This window comes from Oryctolagus cuniculus, chromosome 20, assembly GCF_051225735.1.
Source record: "Oryctolagus cuniculus isolate XC-2025 breed Fujian yellow rabbit chromosome 20, ASM5122573v1, whole genome shotgun sequence".
NCBI classification, from domain to species: Eukaryota; Metazoa; Chordata; class Mammalia; order Lagomorpha; family Leporidae; genus Oryctolagus; species Oryctolagus cuniculus.
In genome coordinates this window covers 16,330,985-16,358,027 of record NC_142886.1, presented here as the reverse complement: position 1 = coordinate 16,358,027, position 27,043 = coordinate 16,330,985, and the positions used below count along the sequence as shown (strand labels likewise).

The 27,043-nt window shown below is 51.5% G+C and overlaps 1 long non-coding RNA gene across 12 annotated transcripts; it reads left to right on the top strand.

Annotated features, from left to right (window-relative positions):
• On the top strand, positions 1 to 26,781 carry LOC127484652 (uncharacterized). 12 transcript variants are annotated; one of them, XR_016226726.1, is made up of 4 exons: positions 1 to 300; positions 2,749 to 2,875; positions 3,130 to 3,218; positions 6,232 to 7,848. It is a non-coding gene; the product is annotated as an uncharacterized LOC127484652 (long non-coding RNA). The 12 variants fall into 12 exon arrangements; XR_016226723.1 differs by having other exon boundaries at positions 3,130 to 3,258; XR_016226727.1 differs by lacking the exon at positions 6,232 to 7,848 and adding an exon at positions 5,976 to 6,225.
• Positions 26,782 to 27,043: the final 262 nt, after the last annotated feature.

Genomic DNA, 27,043 nt, shown 5'->3' with positions numbered 1-27,043 from the left:
CTATAAAGGAGGAGAGAGACAACATGCACCAGGAACATCTATCTGAAGGAACACCTGTGCAGCCCCCAAGAGAGCCGGCCGGCGGTGTGCCGCTCCCCCGCGGAAGTGGGGAAAGTGGCAGGGGGAACCGCCCTTCCACGGAGGTGGAAGGGTCGGTAGCCAACCCGGGAAGAACCAGCAGCAAACCTGGGGAGGGCCGAGCAGACAAAAGAACAACGCAGGGTTTAGTGTCGTTCCTCTGCGAAGAGGGGGAGCGACACCAGAGTCCCCTTTACATGCCCGCTAATGCGGCCACAGATGGTAAGTGTGCCCTTGATTGAGAGGTCGCTGCCCGTGTATCTTCGGGAAGCGGGATCTGTGCACTTGGCATTGTACTTGGCAGACAGCACGATCCCCACAAAGACTCGTTAAGTGCATAAGTGGACGCCGTCCTGCTCTTTCTCTTGGTATCCGTGAGCGGCCAGGACAGCATCACAGAGGGAAGAAAAGGGGTCCCTGGTCTGGGGAGATGTGGGTAACGCGCCGCCCAGGGCTGGAGGCTGGCTTCTCTGATTTAGGGGTACCCGTTTTTTTGCATATGCCTCTTCTGTCTGGGTGGACCCCTCCCCTAATCTGGCTCCGTCTTGTGCCAGTGTTGCATGAACTCCCGCCCACACCCCCACCTGTGGCCTGGCACAGCCCCCTCCAGAGCCCTCCATGCTCTTGTTTCTTCCTGGGCTGGGGAACCTGGGCCTTTCCTTCCCAGGTGGGTTTCTGCCTAAGTACAAGGGAGCTGGCCTCCTGGGAGCTCTCTCCTGTGACTTATCCGCAAGGCAAATGAAGGATTAAATTGCAAGCAAGCGAGATTTTGTTCAGCATCTTGAGTTTTAGGAAGCATCCCGAGTAATAAGGTGGAAGGCGGCAATCCAGGTGCCCACGGCCTTGCCTCCTTCCTCCGAGTGGTGGCTGAGGGAACAGCCTAAGGGATGCGCCCAGAGGGAGGGGGGAGCCGGGGCTTGGAGAGGCGATGGTCTACGCAGGGCTTCCCTAACTCCGGCAGGCATAGGATCATGCAGCCGGGCCCCGCCTCCTAGAGTCTCTGATTCAGCTGGTCTTGGGGGGGGAGGGGAGGACAAGAATCTGCATTACTAGCAAGGACCCAGGTGGTGTCGGTGCTGCTGGGATCTGGGAGCTGTGCTGGGCCTCGGGTGGGAGAAGGTGAGGTTTGCAGCCTTCGTGAGCGACTCTCAGGGTGGAGCGCGAGCTCTGGGTTGACGCGTTGTGGATTAGGGAGGAGCGTTTGGCCTTGTGGGAAAGCTGCGCAGCTAAGATGCCTGCACCCACGTCCAAGTGCCCGGATCTGAGTTCTGGCTCTAGCTCCTGACTCCAGCCTCCCCCGTATGCGATGATGAGGCTCCTGCCACCTGCGCGGGAGACTTGGGGTGCGTTGCTGGCTCCCGGCTTCACTCAGGCAGCTTTGGGCATCCAGGCAGTGAACCAGCGGATGACAGCACTGTCTCATCTCTTTGAGTCTCAGATTTAGTTCATTAAAATAAGAGTTGTGGACTCAAAGTTTTCAATGAGACAACACTGGTAACTGGTTAACCACAGCGTTTGGCAGTGCGTGAGTACCTCATAAACACTTATCACCATCTTTAAAATAGGAAGTACTAATTATAGTGCAATTGGAGTCCATGTGAAAGGAAAATCGGCAGGTTGATAGGCTATAGAATAAAATAGTAGCAGGGGCCGGCACCGTGGTTGATCCTCCACCTGCAGCACCAGCATCCCATATGGGCACCAGTTCTAGTCCCGGCTGCCCCCTTCCAATCCAGCTCTCTGCTATGGCCTGGGAAAGTAGTAGAAGTTGGCCCAAGTGCTTGGACCCCTGCACCCACGTGGGAGACCCGGAAGAAGCTCCTGGCTCTGGGCTTCAGATCGGTGCAGGTCTGACCATTGCAGTCATTTGGAAAGTGAACCTTTCTCTCTGTCTCTTCCTCTCATTGTCCGTAACTCTACCTCTCAAAAAAATGAATAAAAAAATCTTAAAAAAAAAAAAAAAGTGGAATACTTTGGCTATTGGGATTTCCTATTGTCTGCCTAGCTCAGGCATCCCTGGCCCACAGAAATAATTGGTACATGCTTATTGGATGGAAGGAAAGATATACTTGAAGTCTGGGTAAATGGATAGGAAGTGGAGATTTGAGTTTATGGTAATTATCCAAAAGGAATTAATTATGAAATCCATAAATTATTTTAATTAATTAGTTTATTTATTACTTTTTTCTACAGGCAGAGTTAGACAGTGAGAGAGAGAGAGACAGAGAGAAAGGTCTTCCTTCTGTTGGTTCACTCCCCAAATGGCTGCTATGGCCAGACCTGCGCCGATTTGAAGCCAGGAGCCAGGTGCTTCCTCCTGGTCTCCCATGCGGGTGCAGGGCCCAAGCACTTGGGCCATTCTCCACTGCACTCCCTGGCCACAGCAGAGAGCTGGACTGGAAGAGGAGCAACCGGGACAGACTCCAGCGCCCCAACTGGGACTAGAACCCGGTGTGCCAATGCGGCAGGTGGAGGATTAGCCTAGCGAGCTGCGGCGCTGGCCTAGATTTATTTATTTACAGCGAGGGAGATCTTCCCCTGGTTCACGCTCCCAGTAGCCACACAGCCAGGGCTGGGCCGGGCCAAAGCCAGGAGCCTGGAACTTCATCCGGGTCTCCCACATGAATGCCGGGGCCCAAGCACTTAGGCCATCTTCTGCTGCTTTCCCAGGTACGTTACCAGGGAGCTGGACGGGAAGCAGAGAGCCAGGACTTGAACCAGCGCTGATATGGGATGCTGGCATTGCAGGTGGCGGCTTAACCCGCTATGTCACGCCAGCCCCTCTGAATTCTTGAAGGTGAGAACTCCCAGGTTCTGGGTAACCTTACTCAGTTGGCTTGTTTATTCTATATAAATGGTCACTCCCACTACTTGGGTTGTTGGGAGACGTGCTTGAACATGTCTGTGGAAGCCCTTGGTTAATTGTAAAGCGTGAATCAAGGAGTCGCTGTTTCCACGCTGCCTGCTGGACTGCAGCTGTGGCCGCTTCAGCGACGAGACTGGGTGTGAACGTGTGACCCCGGGCTCTGATCCGATGAGTTCCCCTTGCAGGCTGACTCTCATCTACCAGAAGGACCTCTGGGCTTCGCAGAGCTGTCTGCTTCGTGGAGTTTGTGCCTCTGGGGATGGCCTGCCCACAGGTGGGAGAGCAACAAGGGTACCTGAGATAGGCCCACCTTGGTGAGCAGACGGGAGGCTTGTATGGGCCCGTGAGCCGCGCTGGCAAGCCAGACCCTCCCATCTCCCCCTCCACCCTCTCCTCAGTCTAATGCATCTCATGTATTGTTAATGCTGCTTCTGCTGGCTCATTTGCAGACAACCTGAATAAAACATCAGAGCTGCGGCCCAGGAGGGGTGGTGCCCTCTGTCTCCCACTCCTGCCTCTGCCACTGGCCTTCATCCTGCCCTTGGCTCACTCCCTTTCTCCCTCCATTGCTCTGATGAACAGTCTTCACCCAGCTGGCTTGTCTGGAAACAGCCTGCCAGGACTCCTGGGCTCCTGCTGGCACTGGGAGGAGAGCAACTCCTCCAGCTCCAGCATTTGGTGTTTTGTTTTCTTTTCCTAGATGGAGGAAACGGCACCAGTTTTTTCCCACGATCTTAGAAAGCCAGTCTAGGAAGACGTGGCTGCTTCGCTCGGCCCAGGGAACCGCCTCAGCCCATGGCAGGAGGGCCAGGGCTGACCTAGAGCATGTCAGGAAACTCGAGTGTAGCCTTGTAGGGTGCACGGTCCCATCGCTGCTGCTGTTGCTGCTGGGGCCACAGATGGGGCTGGAGAGGCAAACCTTTGCAAAACCCTAAGATAAGGCAGAGGAGGGAAGCACAGACACATAGTAGGTGAGACTCTCAGTCCACACACACAGTGGCACAGGAGATATGAGGGTGCTTCGAAAGGTTCGTGGTGGGGCTGGTGCTGTGGCTCAGCGGGTTAAAGCCCTGGCCTGCGGTGCTGGCATCCCATATGGGCACCGGTTCGAGTCATGGCTGCTTCACTTACTATCCAACTCCTGCTAATACACCTGGGGAAGCAGTAGAAGATGGCTCGAGTGCTTGGGCACCTGCACCCACATGGGAGACCTGGAGGAAGTTCCTGGCTCCTGGCTTCAGCCTGGCTCTGTCTTGGCTGTTGCAGCCATCTAGGGAGCGAACCAGTGGATGGAAGATCTCTATTTTTCCTTCTCTCCCTTTCTAACTCTGCCTTTCAAATAAATACATCTTTAAAAAATTAATTAAATTAAAAATAAAGGTTTGTAGTGAAATGGAATGAACAGTATGAGTTTATTCTGATTCAAAAGAGTAGTTTTGGTGCCAAACATTTTTCCTCCTGTGTGGAAAACGTGTGTTATGAAAAACTATGCACTATTCTCAGAAAGAATTTTGCACCACAATAAACTCAGAATTTTCACTCCATTTTCCAGGAACCTCTTGAAGTTCCCACACTTAGTTTCTTTTCTTTTCCTCTGTAAGTTTAACCTCATTGCCATCCTGATTCTTACAGCAACCGGTGTCTTGTGTTTCTTCCAGGTACGTCCCTAGGATACTATAATTTAGACTGGCCAATTTTTTAAAAATTTGCTAAGTGTTTAAAATACCTTTAAGTTACGAATTCTAGCCAGACTCCCTGTCACTCTTAAACACCTGCTGTCTGAAGGGCCCGAGTCCTTAACCTGTGAGGTTTCCCACAGTCAGATTTTGCTGATTGCATATTTTTTTTATTTTTTTTGACAGGCAGAGTGGACAGTGAGAGAGAGACAGAGAGAGAAAGGTCTTCCTTTGCCGCTGGTTCACCCTCCAATGGCCGCCGCTGCAGCCGGCGCACCGCGCTGATCCTGGCAGGAGCCAGGAGCCAGGTGCTTTTCCTGGTCTCCCCTGGGGTGCAGGGCCCAAGCACCTGGGCCATCCTCCACTGCACTCCCTGGCCATAGCAGAGAGCTGGCCTGGAAGAGGGGCAACCGGGACAGAATCCGGCGCCCCAACCGGGACTAGAACCCGGTGTGCCGGCGCCGCAAGGTGGAGGATTAGCCTAGTGAGCCACGGCGCCGGCTCGCTGATTGCATATTTAAGGAACAGTTCACCACGTTCCTCTGAGCTCTCCATTTTCTTGCAAATTGGTAGCTGGATCCAAAGGGCTGCTTAGACTTAGATCTGGCCGCTTTGGCAGGATTATAGCTGTGTGTTTTTCATCAGGAGGCAAATAATGTCTGCAGGTCTCTGTGACATGAGCAGCTCCCGAAGTTCAGTGCCAAGATCCATTCACTCACTAGGGGCTGCGTCATGGCCATGTTCTAATTCCACCATTTCTTGTTCATTGATTGGCCAGAAATGCTTTCCTAAAAGACATTTGCTCTCTTTGACAGTTTTTTTCACCCAGTGGTACAGTTCCCAAAGGAAAGGCGGGGCCTATGTTTGATTCTTGTCTTTGTTTTTCAGTTTTCAAGGTCATGAGCATGTGCCTCCCCTCCACCCGGAGATGGCCAGTTACTTTATTCAAGTGTTAGGAACCTGTGGATTTAAACAGATGTGATAGATTAAATTAAATTTATAGGGTGGGCATTTGGTCTAGTAATTGAAAGTGCCCACATCCCACATTGGAGTACCTGGGTTAAATCCCCAGCCTCGGCTCCTGACTCCAGTTTCCTGCTAACGCAAATGCTGGCGTGGTGGCCGAGACACTGGTTCAGGTGATTGGGTTCCCGCTACCCACACGGGAGACCTGGATTGAACTCCTGGCTCCTGGGTTTGATCCCAGTCAGGGGCTACTGCAGGCATTTGGGGAACGAACTCAGCAAGTGGTAGCTGTCTCTCTTTTTCTGCCTCCCAAATTAAAAAATAATAATAATAATGCATTTGTAGAATTTGGATCCTTATTGAAATATAAGTGTTTCTGTCTTTGGCAGTGGGAATAGTTCTTGATAGCATTCTGGACTGATGAGATGCTCCTGACTCCTCTCCTGCCCCAGTCCTGAAACCAGCTGCCTCTCCTAGAAGCCCTGATACATTTTAGTGGGAGGTGATGTTCTAAGACCATGTCTGTGCAAAGGATGCTGTGGATGGGACTGGTGCTGTGGCGCAGTGGGTTAACGCCCTGGCCTGAAGCGCCGGCATCCCATATGGGTGCCAGTTCTAGCCCCGGCTGCTCCACTTCCCATCCAGCTCTCTGCTATGGCCTGGGAAAGCAGTAGAAGATGGCCCAAGTGCTTGGGCCCCTGAACCCATGTGGGAGACTGGAAGAAGCTCCTGGCTCCTGGCTTCGAATCGACGCAGCTCCGGCCATTGCTGCCATCTGGGGAGTGAACCAGCGGATGGAAGACCTCTCTCTGTCTACTGTATTTCAAATAAATAAAATAAATCTTTAAAAAAAAAGGACGCTGGTGGCTATTCTGCTGTGAGGTGAGCCACTGTTTTCAGTCCTTGCAGTTGGACAGAGCTAAGGAGCTGGGAGGGGAGAAACTGCACACAGCCAGTTCTGCTATCGCACCTGCTTTGCAAATGTTAATTTGTTCGAACACAATCAGTGTATTAGGGAGCAAGCAGAGCACAAAGCAAATTGTGTGTTTGGCTGTGGGTGATTTTCTGCCAGCGAACTAACAAGGGCAGGAATAAAACTGCACGAGGCTGAATGAAGCCGTGTGAGAATCCCCAGAACAGCAAGGAAGCCACACGTAGCCTTTTGCAAAATCAAAGAGAAAGCACAATCCATAGCCCGCAACCTTAAACAGAAATCGCCTGATCCTGCAGAAGTGGCACTTTCTTTTGTACTGCTGTGAGTGACTGGTTTGGTGATTTCAGACATCATTATGATTTCCGGAGTTTTCAGCTGTCAGAGAAACTGCAAGTATAGATGAGAAAGCGGCGAAAGAATTTCCAGCAGTGACACAAAAGTTAACTGAAGAAGGCCAGACAGGAGGCAGAATTTTCCATTTTAATGAGACGAGTACCTGCTACCAATGCATGCCTCAAAGGGCCGCCTCCATCTCAAGGCAGAAAAACACGGTCCAGATTTGCGGCTTCGGAAGATTGACAATGCTGTGTCCGAGTTCAGGTGCGCCTCCTTCCACCGTGTCACAGTAGCCCATGCAAAAGCTCTAGCAGTGCCCACTCCCATACGCTGGCTTCCCGCCTCTTTCAAGGTCAAGTAGCACGTCTATATAGTATTTATGTATTTCGGAGCCAGTTAGCTTGTATGGAGTGACCATTTTTTTAAGATTCCCATGCTTTTTAGAACTGGCCGCTGGTGAAGCTTTTGAGTGCTGTGCCCTTACCCCTAGTTTTACCATCATTCTGGTGATTTGTATTGTACAATTTTGTCCTGGGGTGATTTTTAGGAGTACAGGTGTCAGATCCCAGCAGAACCCAGCACACACGCATAGACACCCCCTGAGTTCATACTTACACTTCCAGTTCAGTCTTGGGACTGTAAGGTTTGCGCCTAATCTCATCTGGGGGACACCTTTTCCTCCTTTCTTCCATGCCCACAACCTTGGTTCTCCAGGTAATAACAGAATCTGCTTTAGCTACCCTTTGCTGTATCCCACCGCATGGACACGGTAACTTCGGGATGACCGCGCTGCTACCACAATCTGTGCAAATACCCAGAAGTCTCTCGGAGGGGCTCCCTGACTGCTCACCTTCAGGAGCTCCAGGGGTAAGGGAAAGGCTGCTGCTGCTGGGACCCCCGCAGGCCTCATCACCGACCACTGCACCCTCAACCAGTGAGTCTGCGTGATGGTTAATTCCACGTATGTCTCAACTTGACAGGGCTGATGGGTACCCAAAGAGCTGGGGTGATATCCCAGGCTGTGTGTGCGACAGCGTTTCTCAAGGAGAGTCGCATTTGCGTCAGTATACCCGGTGAAGAGCGCCCCTCTCCAACGTGGGCAGCTGTCACGCAGTCTGTCGGGGGCTCACCTGAATAGACAAAAAAGTGGAGAAAGGGTGAATTCTCTCTTCCTGAGTGAGGAGATCCATTTTCCACTTCCGCTGGCCACTGGAGTTCCTGAGTCTCAGGTCTTTTACATTCTTAAATTAAAAAAAAAAAAAAGATCTATTAATTTATTTTGCAAGTCAGAGTTACAGAGAGAGGGAGAGAGGGAAGAAGAGGAGAAAGAGAGAGCTCTTTCATCTGCTGGTTCACTTCCCAGATGGCCATAATGGCCAGCGCAGGGCTCGGCTGGTGCCAGGAGCCAGGAGCTTCATCCAGGTCTCCCACACGGGTGGCAGAGGCCCAAACATTTGGACCAGTAGGGAGTTGGATTGGAAGTGGAACAGCCGGGACTTGAACCAGTGCCCATTATGAGATGCTGGCATTGCGGGCAGAGGCTTTACCTGCTCCACCACGAGGCCAGCCCCTACGTTCTCAACCTAACGCCAGTAGTCCCTATTGTTCCAGGACCTTTGGCCTTGGATTGGTAGTTGCGGCATCATCTCTCCTGGGTTTACAGCTTGCAGATGGCTCATTGTGTGATTCTTCAGCTCCATAATTGCATGAGCCAATGTTCCTAATAAGTATTTATCTATCACCTACCTACCTATCTATTATCGATCTATCTATCTAGGGGCTGGCGCCATGGCTCACTTGGTTAATCCTCTGCCTGCGGCGCCGGCATCCCATATGGGCACCAGATTCTAGTCCCAGTTCTCCTCTTCCAGTCCATCTCTCTGCTGTGGCCCGGGAGTGCAGTGGAGGATGGCCCAGGTCCTTGGGCCCTGCACCCGCATGGGAGACCAGGAGAAGCACCTGGCTCCTGGCTTCGGATCAGCGCAGCTCCGGCCGTAGCAGCCATTTTGGGGGGTGAACCAACGGAAGGAAGACTTTTCTCTCTGTCTCTCTCTTACTGTCTGTAACTCTACCTGTCAAATAAAAAAATAAAAATAAAAAAAATCACCTACCTATCTGTCTATTATCTATCTATCTATCTAATCTATTGGTTCTGTTTCTCCAGAGAACCCTGGCTAACACAATCGGATAAAATCCCCCCTGGGTTCTGCTTCTCCTGGTGTCCCCCTGTGCGTCCCCCTGTGCATCCCACTTGTGTGCTACTGCATCTGTCAGCTCCCCGTCCCTCTCTCAGCTGCCTGCGGCACACGTGCTGCTCTCTTGTAGACCTTGGAGTCACCGGTGGTTTCCCCATCTGATTACGTTTGGGGGTTTGTGGGGATGCTGTGCCGCTGCACTTTGTTGAAAATGCTGTGTGGATTTTTGGCGTTTTGTTATTTAGTTGCTCTTGAGAGCGGCTTGTTTATCTGAGAATTCTGGGAGCTTTTAAAACCGTGCCGCTGTCACTGCTGTCTTCCCAGAACCCTTTCTTAATAATCATTTTTACAGTTCCTTGTCTTTGATATATGAACATTGACATTTTATACTGTGATTTAAATTTTTATTAGCCAAATCTGCTTGATCTTTCCCCATTGTTGTTTTATTTTAAAGATTTATTTATTCATTTGACAGTCAGAGTTACACAGATAGAGAGAGAGAGGTCTTCCATTCGCTGGTTCACTCCCCAAATGACCACAATGGCTGGGGCTGTGTCGATCCAAAGCCAGGAGCCAGGAGCCAGGAGCTTCTTCTGGGTCTCCCACATGGATGCAGGGGCCCAAGCACTTGGGCCACTTTCCACTGCCTTCCCAGGCCACAGCAGAGAGCTGGATCGGAAGTGGAGCAGCCAGGACTCAAACTGGCAAACACATAGGATGCCAGCACAGCAGACGGCGGCTTTACCCACTGTGCCACAGTGCCAGCGCCTCCCCATTGCTTTTATGTTTAAAAAATCCTTTAGCATATGGATATCAGATAAAAAAAAAAAACCTTCTACAATTCTTCAAAATTTAAAGTTTCATTTTCCTTTTATTCCTCTCTTATCTGTCTCGTCCATTTGAAAACTATTATTATTTTGTAAAATGCTGTGGGAAGAATATCCAAGTTAATGCTTTGTTTCTTCAAATACTAATTCTCGCAAAACCCATTTATTGGATTTATAATTTCTCTTTTAATATAGACCAATTATAAACATCAAAGCTTACATCTAGGTTATCTCGTCCTTATATGGCTGTTCGTTTTTGAAGTTGTACCACAATGCTTTTTATTTATTTTAGCCTCAGGCTTATTTTAATATCTAGGACACTATTTCTCTGTATAAAAGGGAGAAGTTTGGTTGTTTTTACCTGCATTATTTCTTAATGACTTGCAACAGAGAGGAATTCCAAAGTCGATATTTTGGGTGGTCCTTTGGTCCCCTGTTTTCTTATTGAAAATGTACCCACGTCTGCTTCTTTGACCTCTTCCAAATGGTGTGGAGCGGCCCGGGAGGTGCTGTCCATGGCCCTAACTCAGGACACTGTGCTCACAACTGTGCACACACGTTTGAGGGAGATTCAGGATCTGTCGTCGGATCTGATCGGCAGGATGACAGCAGAGCCATTGGCGAATACATCTGGAAATCAGGATTTGGCAGGCAAATACGACTTCTCGTGGCGGAAGACTTAGCCTTCCCAGCGGTGGGTCAGGTATCCGTAGGTCCGAGAGGGCGAGGAAGGCGCACCGCGGCCAACGGGAACCCAGCACCAGTATGTTCAGAGCAAGTGCAACCACTAACATTCATTTGCAAGATAGATGGTTGACGCTGGGACTAATGGAATTGCAGGCAGCTCAAATCCATAATTTTGACCTCTCAAGGTTGCTGAAAGCAACTGGCACGCACAGCCATACGTCAGCCATTGCGGTCCACCACTTGTGCATCTTAAAGTTGTTTTTCCCACACATGGCTTTCAACCCTGACCTCGAGAGGTGAGGCTGAAAGCCCATCAAGGCCTTCTCTCATCTTCCTGAGACAAAAAAAAAAAAAAAAAAAAAAAACCACACACACACACAAATTTAACGTGTCCAAAAACTGGACTGCGATTACTCTCATCTTGTAACTAAGTGTGGAAAAACACTCTGGAGTATCCTGTAGAACAGCCTAGAGCCTCAGCTGAGGTCCAGCAGACCGTGTTTGATGTGCAGGCTGTGGTCAGAAGGGCTGGAAGGAGCCAAGCAGCGACACTCAGCCTGCAGGGCGATGCAGAGACACTAAATGGGAACAGGCAGCGCGCGTCTGCCGGCAGCGCATCCTCCAATGATCCTGGCCCATGAACCCTTTGCTGCTTGCAGTGGTCAGAACCTTCAACACACCTGCAAGGATCCAGGGTCACTGAGTCCATCGGCTCATTCAAATGCAGAGCCCCAAGCATTCTAGATGCCCTGGGAGGCCTTCAGCGACCCCGGAGGGGGAAAAGGACTTGCCCAGGAGACTTGTCTGCTGCACAGGAGCCAGGAGCTGCCAGGTCGTTGCTGTCAAAGCTCAGCTACAGGCACGGGCTTTGCAAACTTGCCCTTTTACCGACGGGCCAAAGGAGGCCAACGATATGGGAAGACTGCATGCATGGATCAGGAAGGGGTGTTCTGGAAATTCTCCTGGTAAGCAAAGCGCCAGACTGGCACGACCAGGGCTTCCACATGGCCCCTTTCATGCTCTCCTAGGGGATGCAGTCCCACGCACAGAGCAGTTAAATGGTGCATTTTAATTACCCAAAGGCAAGAAGAGGGAATGAGCTTAGAGGACTGCCATGAGACCCTACGTAAAAACCAATACATTGCCTAGTACATGAATTAATTCGTACTTAAATAATAGAAGCGCCTGTCCATTAGAAGACAACACCACCAATTACTTGCTGTGCAAACGGCTGCTTTGGCTAGCATTAATAATACCAGCTACCGATTTTCTGTAATCCTCGGCTGCAGCTTTCCTTGGATGAACAGCTGAGCGGGGTTAAAATGCGAAGTCAAGTTCCCATTCACACCCATCAGAGGGCCAGGGCTTGGCTTCCCTCTCCTACGGGTCCCTCAGGGCTCCGGCTTCACAGCCCCTGTTCTCCCACTGCCAGAGAAGCCTAAGTGAATCCGTCCCTTAGCATCTGCCCCTTAAGTCTAAAAAGAGCTTTGATATTCAAAGCAAACATCCAAGAAAATTCTCCAGACGACATTTTCTGCCTCTGAGCCTGGCTGGCTCCATGAATTCAGTCCAGCTCGGCTGGCCAGCCAGGCAGGAGACTCCAGGAAGGCAGACAGGTCATCAGGGGCCTTGGGCTTGTGGTGGAGGAGGCCTGAGTTCAGGCCCCTTCTCTTCAGTGATCTCTGTGTGGGACGTGGGTCAGGCTCCTTAAGCCACTTGCAAGTTCATTGTCCTGGTTGCACCAGGTAGACTGGGCTCTGCACCATCTAACTTCACATGGAAGCCAACAGGCACTAGGGCTCCTCCGCTCAACAGGTGACGGATGTGCAAACACCCTGCTGGCCTTCTGTCACCCGCAAGAAGCTGTCCTTAAGTCTCTGTGTGGTGGGGGCCCCAGGAACCCAAGAGTGGGGCTGGGGTGTCCCTCAGCCCCTCGTCGCCTCGGAAAGACCGGCACAAGGTCAGGCTCTGCCACGGGGACAGCGCTGGGCTCTTGGGTGCCCTCGCAGCGTGTCAGCACCATCCTCGCCTGTGACGTGGATGTTCTCATTTGGTCCTCTCCTCTGTGAAGTGAGCTGTGTGTGCCTGCTCTTTCCATAGCAAGACACTGAGACGTGGAACGGTTAAGATCACAGAGCTGCCAAAGGACAAGGCCAGAATGTCAACCCAGGGCGACTCCGAACCACCTCGCTAACCTGTCAGTCCCATACCTGTCATTCTTAGAGTGGGTTCAGCCTGGACCTGCCTTCTTTCTTGTCTCGGTAATCCAGATCCAACTACCTGGGAGGCAGTCTCACGTCCAAGAGGCCTCCTAAGCACAAGCCAGCTCAGATTACACCTCCTCCAGGAAGCCCTCTACAATACACTCACAGCACCCTGGACGCATCCTGTCCTGGCTCTCAACTCAATGACCCCATGAGCCTGGGAGCTTCTGGAGGACAAGGCTCATTCATTGTTGGGTCCTCATCCTCAGCCACAGTCAGCCTCCAGTAAGGAAAATGCTGGCATGACAAATAAACCTCCTTCACTGCCTTCTCTTTTTTACATACACAACGACCGGCAGCTTTAAGCCTCCCCAAGTCCTGGATGCCTCTCCTGGATTCCTGGGCTGATAATCGCTCATGTTCCACACCTGTCCCCATGGATGACTGCAGGCGGCAGGGACAGGAGAGACTAACCATCCCCAGCTAATACTCTTGGATGTGACCTTTCTGGTGCTTTTTACCCAATGCCCTCTGCACCTTTTCCCCCAGGACACGTGATATGCTTGCCCAGACCCTTCCTGGAGGGGGCTGGGTAGAGTAGGCATCAGGTAGGGTCCGTGCGAGCTTGAGACCCTCAGACCTGCTCAGCTACATCCCCCATCCCCTGCGAGCTACCCCCACCCAGCTAACCACACCCCCGATCTCAAAGGTGACGGCAATAAAACGGGGGCCCACAGGCAGAACGCCCATACGCTTCGGCTGATCTGCCTCTGTAATCCATGCTGCAAGGTGGGACAGAAATAACTTTATGAACTATCTGCGCTGTGATTTCTTGATTTCAAAGTAATCCTGTCGTGGGGAAGTGTCAGTTCCAATTGAGGAGGAAAAAACTTCGGGTGCTTGGCGTTCCCCACCCTGACCAAGCCTGGGCTGACATGACGATTGTGGGCTCCCGACCAGCTGTGTGTGTGTGCACAGGTGCAAGCCTTGCACTCAGGGGCTCTTGTTCCCACCCCTCCCCCAGTCCCCTCCCTGCCCACGTGGAAGGGGCACTGGTATAAGAGAACTTCAAAAAGTTCATAGGAGGGGCCAATGCTGTGGCGCAGAGGGTTAATACCCTGACCTGAAGCGCCGGCATCCCATATGGGCACCGGTTCGAGACCCAGTTGCTCCTCTTCTGATCCAGCTCTCTGCTATGTGAGGGCATGATTCTTAGAATTGTGGCAACCTTCTTGCCACCATGAGGGGAGACTTGGAGACCTCCTAAGAAAGGCAGAGCAGAAAGGTGGCAAGAGGCTGAGTCTTTGCTGTCCCTGAGTCTCTGCTCCTCCTGCTGGGACCACCTACCTCTGAGCTTTCCATGGCAGGAAAGAATCAATTGTCTCAATTGTCTCCATTGCCGATGCCACCGTTGCTGGGGCTTGGGCTCAGGCTCGGGGCTACAGTGGACTTGGTATCTCCACCAAGAGAGAGAAAACCCCAGTGGCACAAAAGGTTCAGCCCGAGCGCAGCCAGGATGGAGTTCTAAACGTTTCCTGTAGCCCTTGGGAAACCAGGACCCGCCCACCCCAGTTGGGGTTTCATGCCACTTCCCCGTCCTCGTCTTCCCTTGCTCACGCCAACGGGAGGGTCCCGCGGGGGTCTCTCACGTCCTTCGGAGCGGTGGTGCGTGTGGTCCGTGAGCATCCAGCCAGGTGGCAGGGTGGAGGGTGTGCTCCGGAAATGTCGGCTTTTCCCTCCACCCGCAGCCTCAGGTAAGGAGTCGTCCACTGGACGCGCACAAACCAGTGCCACCCGACTCCCTGGTGCGGGACGACAGACAGACATCTCCTCCGTCTTCTTCCCCAGTCCGTCTGAGGAAGGCAGATGTTGAACCAAAAGACAACAGCTAACGAGGCAGCAAGGCTTACGAGAGTGTGATGGGCGGGAACAGGACACTACGGGAGGATAACAAACTGCGCTTCAACCGCCTTTGTCCGCCATCAGCCCTGGGTTCCTGCTTAGCGAAGAAAAGCCGGTGCGGAACAAGGCCCTGGCCCGAGGCCGTGCGGGCCCCTGGCAGCCCTCTCCTGTGTTCAGAGGGAGAGCGATGCGGCACGGGGAGGGGAGCAGCACCAGCACAGCTCAGCAGGTCTGTCCCCACCTTTCTCCCCGGCCCGGCTTCTTTCCTGGAACCTCCGGAGATTCTCAAACTCGGAAAACACAAAGCCAATGGGAGGCTGTGGCGGCTAAGGATGGCCCGGGCGCGGTCACAGGTGGAGGAGGACGCATCACAGGGCTTGGAGCGGGAACAGAGGCACATTCAGGGCTGTTACAGTGCCGTCCAAGGCAAGGGAAACTTCAGTATCTGTTTATCATCTGTCTGTCTGTCCGTCTGTCTGTCTGTCCCCTGCAGGGGGAGAGAAACATAATATTTAGATGCCTCAGGTAGACAAAGTGGTCGGCCACGTTAAATGAGTTCTCTCCGCTTCGGAAGCGAGCGTCAGTTAATGACGTCATTGGAGGGTCGAGGAAGGAGCCTCACAGCCAGTGTGGAAGAATGCCCTTGGCAATGGCTGAGCCAAGTGTGTGCGTCCCAAGGGAGGTGCAGCGGGGAGATCGCGGCTGCAAAAGAAAAAGACAGTTTCTGCTTTGTTTTTTAAAAGATGTTATTGATTTGTTTGACAGATAGAATTAGAGAGAGAGAGAGAGAGAGAGAGAGAAAGGTCTTCCTTCCGTTAGTTCCCCCTGCCCCCAAATGGCCGCTGTCTGCGCTGATCCGAAGCCAGGAGTCAGGTGCTTCCTCCTGGTCTCCCATGCAGGTGCAGGGCCCAAGCACTTGAGCCATCCTCCACTGCACTCCCGGGCTACAGCAGAGAGCTGGACAGGAAGAGGAGCAGCCGGGACAGAACCTGGTGCCCATATGGGATGCTGGCACTGCAGGCGGAGGATTAACCAAGTGAGCCACGGCGCTGGTCTCCCTTTTATTTGTAAGCAAGCACACATGCAGCGTGAGTTTGCCCTTGAAAACTGTGAAACTTCCACAAACGTGTGCAGCTCATGTATTGATGTAAAAATCGTTTCCTGGAAGCCGGATGTGCGCCAGGAGCTGCTGTTGGAATGCGTGTGCTTTCCTGTCTCATCTGCTTGAAGGCTGTCAGGAATTCCCCCATTTTATTTGACTCCAAATGTTGAGGCGCTCTGAGAAAGCGCTTGTTGGCGTTCCCTGTGACCCCTCATCCTCAGAGTGGATTTTAATGGGTCTTTCCATCTGAGCTCAGTGAGACCCAGTGCTGGTATGTGTGTCTCCCCAGTAATGCTGTGGCGTTCCAGGATCCAGGCTTTCTGGAATTTCATTCATCCAAGAAATCCTAGCACAGGCAAGGGGCGGAGGGTGGGGGCCGCTGGGACACCAGGGTGCAGATGGCAGTCAAGCAGACAGCTCCATGGGAGCTGACAATCAACCGGAATTCACTGATCAGTTCTCAACATTCAACAGTTTGAAGCAACTCTTGGAGGCTCACAACCGGAGAACATTAACTTGAAAACCACTGACTCAGGGTAAATCAATTAAGCTTGTGTTTTCTTAGCTCACCCGTTTTGATGATAGCTTTTGCTGGTTAGTCTTCATGAAAATTCAGCCCCTACGTTTATCGTCAAGAAGTTAATAGGTTCTATTTTTATAACTTTTTTTTTATCCTGACACGTAATTCTTTATGTTCATAGATCAATATTAGGGGAAATTTCTTTGCCAAGTAATGATCTGTGCAGTCATAATAAAAAGGAAGCATTTCAAAGATTTTCAGAGCCAAAAAAAAAAATCATTGCGGATTCAAGTGGTTCTATTACCGTGTTGTCCAAATGTCCCACCAAATTTATTAGCCCTTTTTTCAGCTCTTCCAGGATTGAGAATGAACCTCTTGGTAACGGAGGCCAGAAAATGAGCTGTTGAATTTTCGAATCCGAATGCATCTGAGATACCATGTAATCCGATTCATGCATTGAGGAGTCGAAGAGAGGGACGCCAAGCTGGTGACAGCGTCTGCCCACTCAAAATCTTCTAGGGCATGGACAGTGAATTCATAAATCACACACAGGATGTTTGAACCTTTCAGCCAGTCTTAAATCACTCTTCAAGGAAGAATGAGGCCAAAAGAAGTCAATTTGCTCCCGCCCATGCAGTCATTCCAGAATTAAGAATGGAACTCAAGTCTCCCTGACCTCAATCCAGGACTAATTTCCATGTAACCAGAAGCACCTGTAAAGTGGGGCGTCTGCCTCCCTGCGGGTTGTCATCAGGACTAAGCAGGGCAGTCTGCAGGATGGCATTCCGCTGCCCTGGACTTTGTTTACAGCAGGTAACTTGCCTCCTCCACAATGGAGATTTTGCAAAGCACCCGAGGCAGGGGTGCAGCTGGACTTCAGAGAGGACTATGACCAGGGAGGGGGGCCGGGCAGGGCTCCCCGGCTCGTCCTCCAGCCATTCGATTCCTTACACCTGTTTGATTCTTCTTTACTGACAGACACATTTCTGGCTTCTTTGGTTCAAGGCTCACGGTCACCCAATGTGTATGGGAGACTGACTCTCGGTTTCTACTGGGCATTCTCCAGAAAGCGACTTGATCTGCCACAGGCCCAGCACGGACTATGTGTGCACTGGAGTGGGGGTGGTGGGACAGCAGTAGGGTTTCCATACATCTGGGAAGTGTCAACGACCGGATACTTCCCCTCCCAGGCAGAAGAGAGCCTCCAGATGATGTGACAGACTCGGCACAAGCCCAGGCTGGCGGGGGAAATCCTGAAGAGTTCCTTTAAGGCTTTGGGAACAGGGACATCCTACCCTGCTGACTTCCCAGCCCACTTCTCCCTCCCACCTCTTTTTCCTCCTGCTAATGCTGGTGAGGGCCAAGGATGTCTCTCTCCTTGGCCCTCTGACCAGTTCTGCTGATATGCAAATCATATGTAAATTGAGGTCTGAGAGATAAGCAGGAACTCAGGAGGTATGGGGCTGGGGGGAGAGAGTCCCAAGCCCAGGAAACCACATGCGCAGAGGTGCTGAGGGAGGAAAGGGGGCTCTTGGGCCTCAGTGGGGCTCATATCATGTGATTATTAGAGGTGGGGAAGAATAAGACTTAGAAATAAGAGGACGGGGCAGGCGCTGCGGTGCAGTGGGCTAAGCTGCTGCTGAGATGTCCACACCCCATATCAGGTGCTTGGGTTTGAGTCCCAGCTTAGGACCCAGTTCCGTTCCTGCCACTGTGCCCCTTGGGAGGCAGCAGATGACGGCTCAAGTACTTGGGTCCCTGTGACCCACATGGGAAGTCCTGGTTCCCAGCTTCAGCCTGGCCCAGGCATTTGGGGAGTGTATGAATGGGTGGAAAAGCTCTGTCTCTCTGTCTCTGCCTCTCTCTCTCTCTCACCTTCTCTCTCTCTCTCCTCCTCCTGTTCCTCTGCCTTAGAAATAAATGAACACTTGAAAAAATAAAGAGGACTGGACAAATAGCTCAAGAGGTGAGCTATAACTACAAGAGTGCACACATGAGAATTTTATGAGAAGCTGTCTTCACATCAGCAGGACTCAAACAGGCACCCATATGGGATGCTGGCATCACGGGCAGTGGTTTAACCTGGTGCACAACAATGCTGGCCCCAGCTCCTCCTTCACTCAGTTTAACCTTGACCTTGTCAAGGGGCCAGTGCTGTGATGCTGTAGGTTAAGTCTCAGCCTGTGATCCCTGTGGGATGCTGGTTTGAGTCCCGACTGTTCCACTTCCCATCCAGCTCCCTGCTAATGCACCTGGGAAAGCAGTGGAAGATGGTCCAAATGCCTGGGCCCCTGAACCCCTGTGGGAGACCCAGCAGAAGCTCCTGGCTCCTGGCTTCAGATTGGCCCAACTCTGGTCATCGCAACCATTTGGAGAGTGAAACAACAGATAGAAGACCTCTCTCTCTGTCTCTCCCTTTCTCTGTCTGTAACTCTGCTTTCTCAGATAAATAAATTAAAGAAAAAAAAAAAAAAAGAGTGGAGGAGATTGGTTATGAAACCACACCAGAGTGAGCATACTATAGCTCCTGGATCAAACCTGGCCTGCCACCTGTGTTTATAAGTAAAGTTTCACTGGAAGACAGTCATGGTCATAACCACTGGTTGACCTATTGTCTATTGTTGTTTTACTGCATGAGCAAATGACCCATAAGCCTATAAAATTTACCATCTGGCTTATTTATAGGAAAAGGTTGCCAACCCTTGGACTACTATACTTAAAATTATTATGTGAATATTTTTCCCTAAAAATCTAGGAATAAGGGGCCGGCACTGTGGTACAGTAGGTTAATTCTCCACCTGTGGCACTGGCATCCCATATGGGCGTCAGTTCAAGTCCTGGCTACTCCACTTCCTATCCAGCTTTCTGCTATGGCCTGGGAAAGCAGCAGAAAATGGCCCAAGTCCTTGGGCCCCTGCACCCACGTGGGAGACCCAGAGGGAGCTCCTGGCTCCTGGCTTCAGATTGGTGCAGCTCTGGCCGTTGCGGCCATCTGGGGAGTGAACCAGCAGATGGAAGACTCTCTCTCTCTCTCTCTCTCTCTCTCTGCCTCTCTGTGACTCTGCTGATTCAAATAAATAAGTAAATCTTTAGGAATAGAAACAACCAAAAGAATGCACAGCCTTTAAAATTTTGTGGAAAAGTAGAATTAAAAGATAAATTTATTTTAGTGAAAAAAAATTGAAAATCCATGCATAGAAGGATCTTCAATAAGTACATGGAAAGTGTATATTGTGAAAAATTATGTGGATTTCAAAGGTTTTTGTACAAAAGTAAGCTTTCCTTAATTCCATTTTCCCACAGACTCTGAAGTACCCTTGTACAAGACTAGGGAATTTTCTTTATTTATGAAAAGGCTCCCATACTTTAAGAAAAGGAAAGAAACAACCGAAAAGACATCGATTTAATTGATCTATTCTCCTATTTTAGTTTTTACTTATTTTCATTTTACTTAAAGACAAAGGCAGAGAGAGAGAGGCAGAGAGGGGGAGAGAGAGAGAGGGAGAGAGGGAGAGAGAGAGAGAGGAATCTTCCCCCACCCACTGGTTTACTCTTGCAACGCCTGCAGGAGCCAGCTCTCTCTATCTCTTAGGATGCCCGCGTCCCCATCAGAGTATCTAGGCTTGTGTGCTAACCGCACTCCTGGTTCCAGCTTCCTGCTAATACACACTTGGAGACGCAGCAGGTGACGGCTCAGGTACTTGGGTCCCTGCCACCCGTGTTGAGACCTGGATTGAGTTCCTGGCTCCTGCAGACGTTGCAAGAATAAACCAGTGGATGGGGGAAGATTCCTTTTCTCTCTCTGTGTGTGTGTGTGTGTGTGTGTGTGTGTGCCTTTCAAAAAATATCAGTATTTCCTTATTTGGGAGGTACAGGAGTTAACAGCACACAGGCTTGCCCTTTGGATGGCCAGAGTTGCCTGTTTCACCAAAACCCACCTCCTTGCACCTGTACAGGTACAAAGAGGAGGAGGGAGTGTCCTCAGGGTCTGTGTACTGGCCTGGGGCAGCCATGGACAAGCTGGGCAAGGGTGAACCCTCACACATCTGCTCCACTGCTCCCTTGGCTCTGCTTCCCCGACAGGGGTGACAGGGTCTGGACAGATAACTGCAAGTGCCCTGAGCACCAGCCGTGTGAATGCAGCCACAGAGCCTGCATTCAGCACGTGCCGCACGTCCCTTCTTATCTGCCACTGTCAGCAGCCCGACAGCAGCTGGAAGTGTTTAATCCGCTGTCTTTAGTCTCTCCCATTTCCTCGAGGTGCCGGAAAGAATTAGAAAAACTCCCAAAGAGGCCTGGCCGACCAGCGGGAGGCGAGGCCACTTGTCAGAGCGTCTGCCCCTGTGTCTTCTGTTCTCTGAACGACAGGTTGCAGGCTGGAGTCTGGGGGTGCACGAATCCCTTCGAGGGCCATCTGAGCAGAAGGCTTGCGAGCCCCGCCACGCAGCCCACAGCCATTGTCCCTGGCCACCTGCTCCTCCACACCAGGAACACGGTGGCTCTAGATATTTGCCCCAAGCCCCAAATAGCCCCAGCCCTTTGGAATCCCCAAGATGCTCACTTGGCCCTCTCAGTCCATGGTCTTCTATTTTACGTATTTTAGCAGGAAGCCCCAGATTGTGGGTCGGAGGGCATTTATTTGAGGCTGAGCTACTCCCCTGCCCTAAACCATCTTTCTAGAACTGTCACAGCAGGTGCTGACTCCCTGTTCCCTCGGAGAGCGTCTGCCACCTTGATTCTCTTTACGGTTGCTCCCTACCTGCCCCAGCACTGCCCCCCTCCCCGTTCTGAGATTGGAGCAGCCCTTTGCCCACAAGGAGGCTTGAGACGCAATTGGAGCCCTGAGCTGGCTGTCACCCTATTTCCCCCGGGGACTTTGAAATGTGTTCGCAAAAAGGACCACTATAGAAGTTGGCCCTTCTCAGTCTAACGGACAAAAACCAGCCCTTCCCGAGGTCTCATGATCCTTCCTCCTCAACACAGGTGTGGTTGGAGCACTTGGTGTAACATCAGGCTTCTCCAGAGGTCAAGTCCACTGACGGAGATGTAGGCAGTGCATACCCGTAGAACTAGACCCCACCCCGCCCCCTACCCTCTTGTACTCTCCTAGTTGGCTCTCAAACTCCCAACACTTCCTTTCCCATCTTCGCTCAAACAGAGGAGCTGATTCTAATTCTCTGGGCAAACTGAAGCGACCAGAGAGTGTCCACAGTTGCTCACTGCTGCGTCTGCTCCCCACGCACTTTGCCTCTGTATACATTAGCTTAGATAAATATCCATTTTCTTGTCTTTTCAAGGACACTCTTCCAGCAATTTATCTTCCTCTCTCCTACATCATCAATTTTCTCTCTCTACTGAGTCATTCCCATGAGCATACAAGCATGCAGCTATTTGTCTCCAATGAAAGTAAAAATGTAATAAAGCAAAACACAGAGAGGCTTTCTCTCAATTCCCCTCCCCCCACCGGCTCCCCATCCCATCTCTGTGCTCCCCGTGGTAGCAAAACTCCCTGAAAGAGACATAGGTCCTCCCCTGCCATCCCTCCTCACTCTTCTAACACCACTCTGTGAAAATCACCAATGGCCCTGCGTTCATCCGAGGAGAACCCGTGGTCTCCGCCTTCCTTGACCTACCGTCATGTGGCGTGGTCCATCCTTCCTGCTCCTGCACGCCGCTCCTCCAGCTTCCCAGGACCCCCTGCTCTGCTGGTTTTAGTCCCACTCCAAAGAACGCTTCTCCTTAGCCTCCTCTGACTCTTCCTCGTCTCCCCTTCCTTCCAGTGCTGCAATGGCCTGGGCGCGTTCTGGGATTTCTCCCCATCTCTGACTTCCTTTCCTTGCTGATCGCCTCTTGCCCTTGGCTTTGAGGCCACCTGTCTGCCTAGAACCCGTGCCTTGCACTGGATCTCCAGACACACAAATGCCTGTCAGACATCTCCACTTGCATCTCTCTCTTAGTCCATCCATGGTGCTGTAATGAAATGTCTTCGACTGTGTAACTTATAAATAATATAAATTCGTTTCTCATGGTTCGGCAGGCTAAGAAATCCAAGATCAAGGAGCCAGTAGATGCGGTGTCTGATGACGGAAGGCTCACTTTGTGCGCCACAGGTGATGCCCCTTGTTGTGTCCTCACCTGGCAGTGGGGAGGACCTCCGTGTCCACCCATGAGGGCAGAGCCCTGTTATGATTGAGTCACTCCCCGAAGGCCCATCCTCTTGAAACCACCACATTGGGTATTGGTTTCCATCATCATTCTCGGACGCCGACATTCAGAGCATAGCAATGTCGAACCGGCATCTCTGACCTCGCCTGCCTCAAGCAGTCCATCTCCTTTGAGCCTCCCCCCTCTCCCCCCCAGCAGCCCTGTGCTTCCCAGTCAGAGTTCTCTCCACTTTCCTGGATACTCCTTCCCAAACTTTGGAGACACATTAACGTCCGTGTTTCTCTCATGCTTTTTTACGTAACCTTCAAGGTGATGCTTTATTCTGTCTTCAGATACGCTCAGAACTGGACCATTTCCACTGCAACCACCCTGACCTGAACCACCAGCATCTCTCAACTGGGTCACCATGACAACCTGCCGACCTTAAGTTCTTCCTGCTTCTATACTTTCTCCTGCTTCTAGAGGAATCTTTCATCTTTTTAAAAGGTAAATCCGATTGGCTTTGCTCAAAACCCTACAAGGGTCCCTGTGGTAGACAGAAGAAAAAAAAAACTCAAAAATGTTCATGTCCTAATCTTTGGAATCTGTGTTACTTTTTAAAAAAAGATTTATTTTATTTACTTGAAAGACAGAGTTACAGAGAGAGGTAGAGACAGAGAGAGAGAGAGAGATCTTCCATTCCATTGATAAACTCCCCAAACGGCCGCAAAAGCCAGAGCTGAGCTGATCCGAAGCCAGGAGCCAGGAGCCAGGAGCCAGGAGCTTACTCCAGGTCTCCCAATCAGGTGCAGGGGCCCAAGGACTTAGGCCATCTTCCACTGCTTTCTCAGGCCATGGATTGGAAATGGAGCAGCTGGGACTCGAACTGGTGCCCATATGGGATGCTGGCACTGCAGGCTGGGGCTTTAACTGCTGCGCCACAGTGCCAGCCCCTCCTGCGTTACTTTTTATGGTAAAAAAGAGGGGGTTCTTTGTGGAAGTTATCAAGGATATTGAGATGGGGTGATTATCTTGGGTTATTATTATTAAAATTTAACTTATACAGTTGAGAGGCAGAGAGAGACATAGAGAGAGGGAGAGCTCTCCCGTCCACTCAAATGCCATAGTGGCCAAGGCTGGATTGGGTCAAAGCCAGGGAGCTGGAAACTCTACCAGGTCCCCCACGTGGGTTGCGGGGACCCAACTACTTGAGCCATCACTGCTGCCTCCCAGGGTCTGTGGCAGCAGGAAGCTGGGGTCAGGAGCCAGCGCCAGGTGCAGAACCTACGTCACTCTGATTTGGGCCGTGAGTGGTTTAACCAGCATCTTAACTGCTACGTCAGATGTCTGCCCCTCCCCTGACGTAGTATCGCCATGGTTCCAAAATGCAATCCCACTTATCTTTGTAAGAGGAAGCCAGAGGTGGTTTCTGCAACAGACAGAGGAGGAGAAAGCAGTGTGGCCATGGAGGCAGAGAACGGAGTGACACAGCCACGGACCACTGCAGGCATTGCAGCTGCCACCAGATGCTGGGTCAGGCAAGGAACAGACCTCTCAGGAGCACAGTTCTCCCGACACTTGGATGTGGGGCCAGGCAGCCTGATGTGGGGCTTCTGGCCCCTAGAACTGTGAGAGAGCGAATTTGGTTGTTCTGAGCCACCACGTTCGTTGGTGGTGCTTTGTCACAGCAGCCACAGAAAACTAACGCATTTCCCACGAGAGTAGGAGCATGAGCTGTGCACGGTGCAGCCCCTGTGAGCTCCTGACTCCCCTCGCCCCCTCGCTGGCTCTGGGCACCTTAACCTTCTCCCTGTCTTTATCCTTAATGAGCGTGGCCCCGCCCCTCCCTGCCCCCCAAGGCCTTTGCTGCAGTTCTCCCCTCAACCTGATGCCTGGTTCCTCTCTCACCGTCCTCAGCCCTTGCTTGAGCGCAGTCTCTCCTGACCGCACCACACCTCGACCTGCTCCACCCCTCCCTCCCGCCCCCATCCTCTTTACTGTCATCTTTCCCTAAACACTTGTCTGCTCCTGCCCTGCCGTGTGCTGGACTTCTTATTGTCCCCCTCCCCTGCCAGACCCCAAGGTTCTCAACGGCAGACAGAACCTGTTCTCTCCCGTATCCCAAGCCCCTAGGACAGACCTGGCAATACACACACATTCAGTTAACACAGAGGCTTTCAGAAGGTCATGGAGAGGTAGGTTTCGGCCTAGGGGTTAAGACATGGTTGAGGTGCCCCCATCCCACGTGGGAGTACTGGACTTCACTCCTGAGTCCACCTCACTGCCCACGCCAACTCGGGGGGCAGCTGTGATGGCTCAAGTGTTGGGTTCCTGCCACCCACGTGGGAGACCTGGACTGAGTTCCCAGCCCCCACCTTTAGCTGGTAGAATTAGAGAGGGAGGGAAAGAGCGAGAAAGAGAGAGAGAGAGAGAATCTCCCATCCGCTGGTTAACACCCTAAATGGCTGCAATAGACAGGGCTTGGCCAGGCTGAAGTCAGGAGCCTGGAACTCTTTCTGGGTCTCCCACATGCGTGTCAGGGCCCAAGCACTTAGGTCCATGGTCATCTCTGTACTGACAAAGCAAATATGCACAGGAAGTTCAGGTCAAGGCGGTGAGGAACACCTGGGTAGACTGGCGAAAGCTCACATTCCAAGCTTCTCTGCCTCCTCCAGCTCTCACCTTCTGTGCACATTACTATGCAAGACCCAGACCTGCTGGGCTGGCTGGTGCTGTGGCGTAGCAGGTGAAGCTGCCACCTGCAGTGCCAGCATCCCATAGGGGTTCTGGTTCTAGTCCCGGCTGCTCCACTTCTGATCCAGCTCTCTGCTAATGTGCCTGGGGAAGCAGTAGAAGATGGCCTAAGTGCTTCGGCCCCTGCACCCATGTGGGAGACCTGGAGGGAACTCCTGGCTCCTGGCTTCAGATTGGCCCAGCTCCAGCCATTGTGGCCATTTGGGGAGTGAACCAGTGGTTGGAAGACCACTCTCTGCCTCTGCCTCTGCCTCTCTGTAACTCTGCTTTTCAAATAAATAAATAAATAAAATTTTCTTAAAAAAGACACAAAGCTACAAAAATTTTTAGAGTTATCCCACAGAGTGATTTATGTGGCAGGTAAAATCATTCCAGGCCACAAAAACCAAGTGTTCAAAACACTTAAGTTTTCTCTTTAGCTATCTTTAGTCCCACTCTGAGTAACAGCAGAAAACACAGTGCCACACCTCCATCACGTCCGGGCTCTTTTCTTCCCCACTTTCCCCCGCGGGGGCTCTCGCCCGGGGAACTAACAGGGTGGTGTGGCTCAGAAGCCTGTCCGTGGCGAGGCCTGGCTAAGCTGCCACTTCCTAAAGCATCTGCAATTACAGTCTCGCTGGAGCCATCGAAGGCATCAACATCTGGAGGAATGCCTTTCCCAGCAGGAAGAACCAGATTGCAAAGGGATGAGTTTGCAAAGGGATGAGTTTGGCCTGCCAATGGGCAGAGTGTGGGGGAGGAGGGAGAGCCGCAGCCAGATCAAGCAGGGCCCTGTGGTTGTGGGAAGGAGCTGGGGTTTCATTCTAAGTGTACACAGGTCCCAGGAAGCCACCTCTGCACCTCTGCCGCCATGGCCAATAGGAAGATGTCTATGGAGTTTGCCCTTTTCATGAAAACCAAAAAGAATCCTGGCACGCACCCTGTCTGCCCCCGGGTCCCGATGCTTCTGGTGCTTGTGTTCAACACATATACCCGTCTTGTCAGGAAAACCGGGCAAGGCTTTGGAAACAGGCCAAGCCGATTGGTGGGGGTCCTGTCTAGAGCACTCTCGTGCATCGTCTTTTTTCCGACTCTGTCAACAGGAGCTACCCCAGGAATTCTGATCCTAGAGCATTCGTGTGCTTCTTGCCATAAAATGCAAACTGTGTGCCCTGTGGAAGGCTGGAGATGGTTGGCCCATAGACGCAGGCCAATTTCCTTCCATCTGCATTTATTTCAGCATTCTGGAGAGTTAATACACAGGGACTTCAAAAAGCTTGTGGGAAAATGGAATGAAAAGGTGAATTGACTTCGTTTTGGTGCAAAAAAAAAAAAAACCATGAAATCTCTGCATACATTTTCATAATTCACATTTCTCACAAACTTGTTGGAGCCCCTTCTTATATGGGTGTCTTTCTGAGCCTTCTTTTTGAATTAGTTGTAACATCTAGTTGACTCATTAATAACGAGATGTTCATGTTACATTTGTCTAAGGGTGAAGATTTTACGTTTAGTAAGAAAATATCCCCTGGCAACCCTGCTCTGCTCTCTGTTCTTTCTCCTCTGCCCTCTTTTTCCTGTTTCCCTGTTCTGAAGGATCAGGAGAGCTGGAGGCAGGCAGGACCAGATGGCGTTCTCGCACGTGCACGGAGGGAACAACTGGAGCTGGGCGGAGCGAGGGCAGCCTCGGCTCGCCAATTGCTGATATGTGCCGCACAGAGGTCGGAGGGGAGTGCTGCCCCTGTGGCCTTATGGGGGAAATGTATTGAAGTGCATTTTGGGGGTTGGGATGGGGTCTATTCCCAGGCATGTAAGTGTCCTGCAATGCACAATACAGTTCCCTCCAATGAAGACCGTCCTGCTGCAAGTGCCA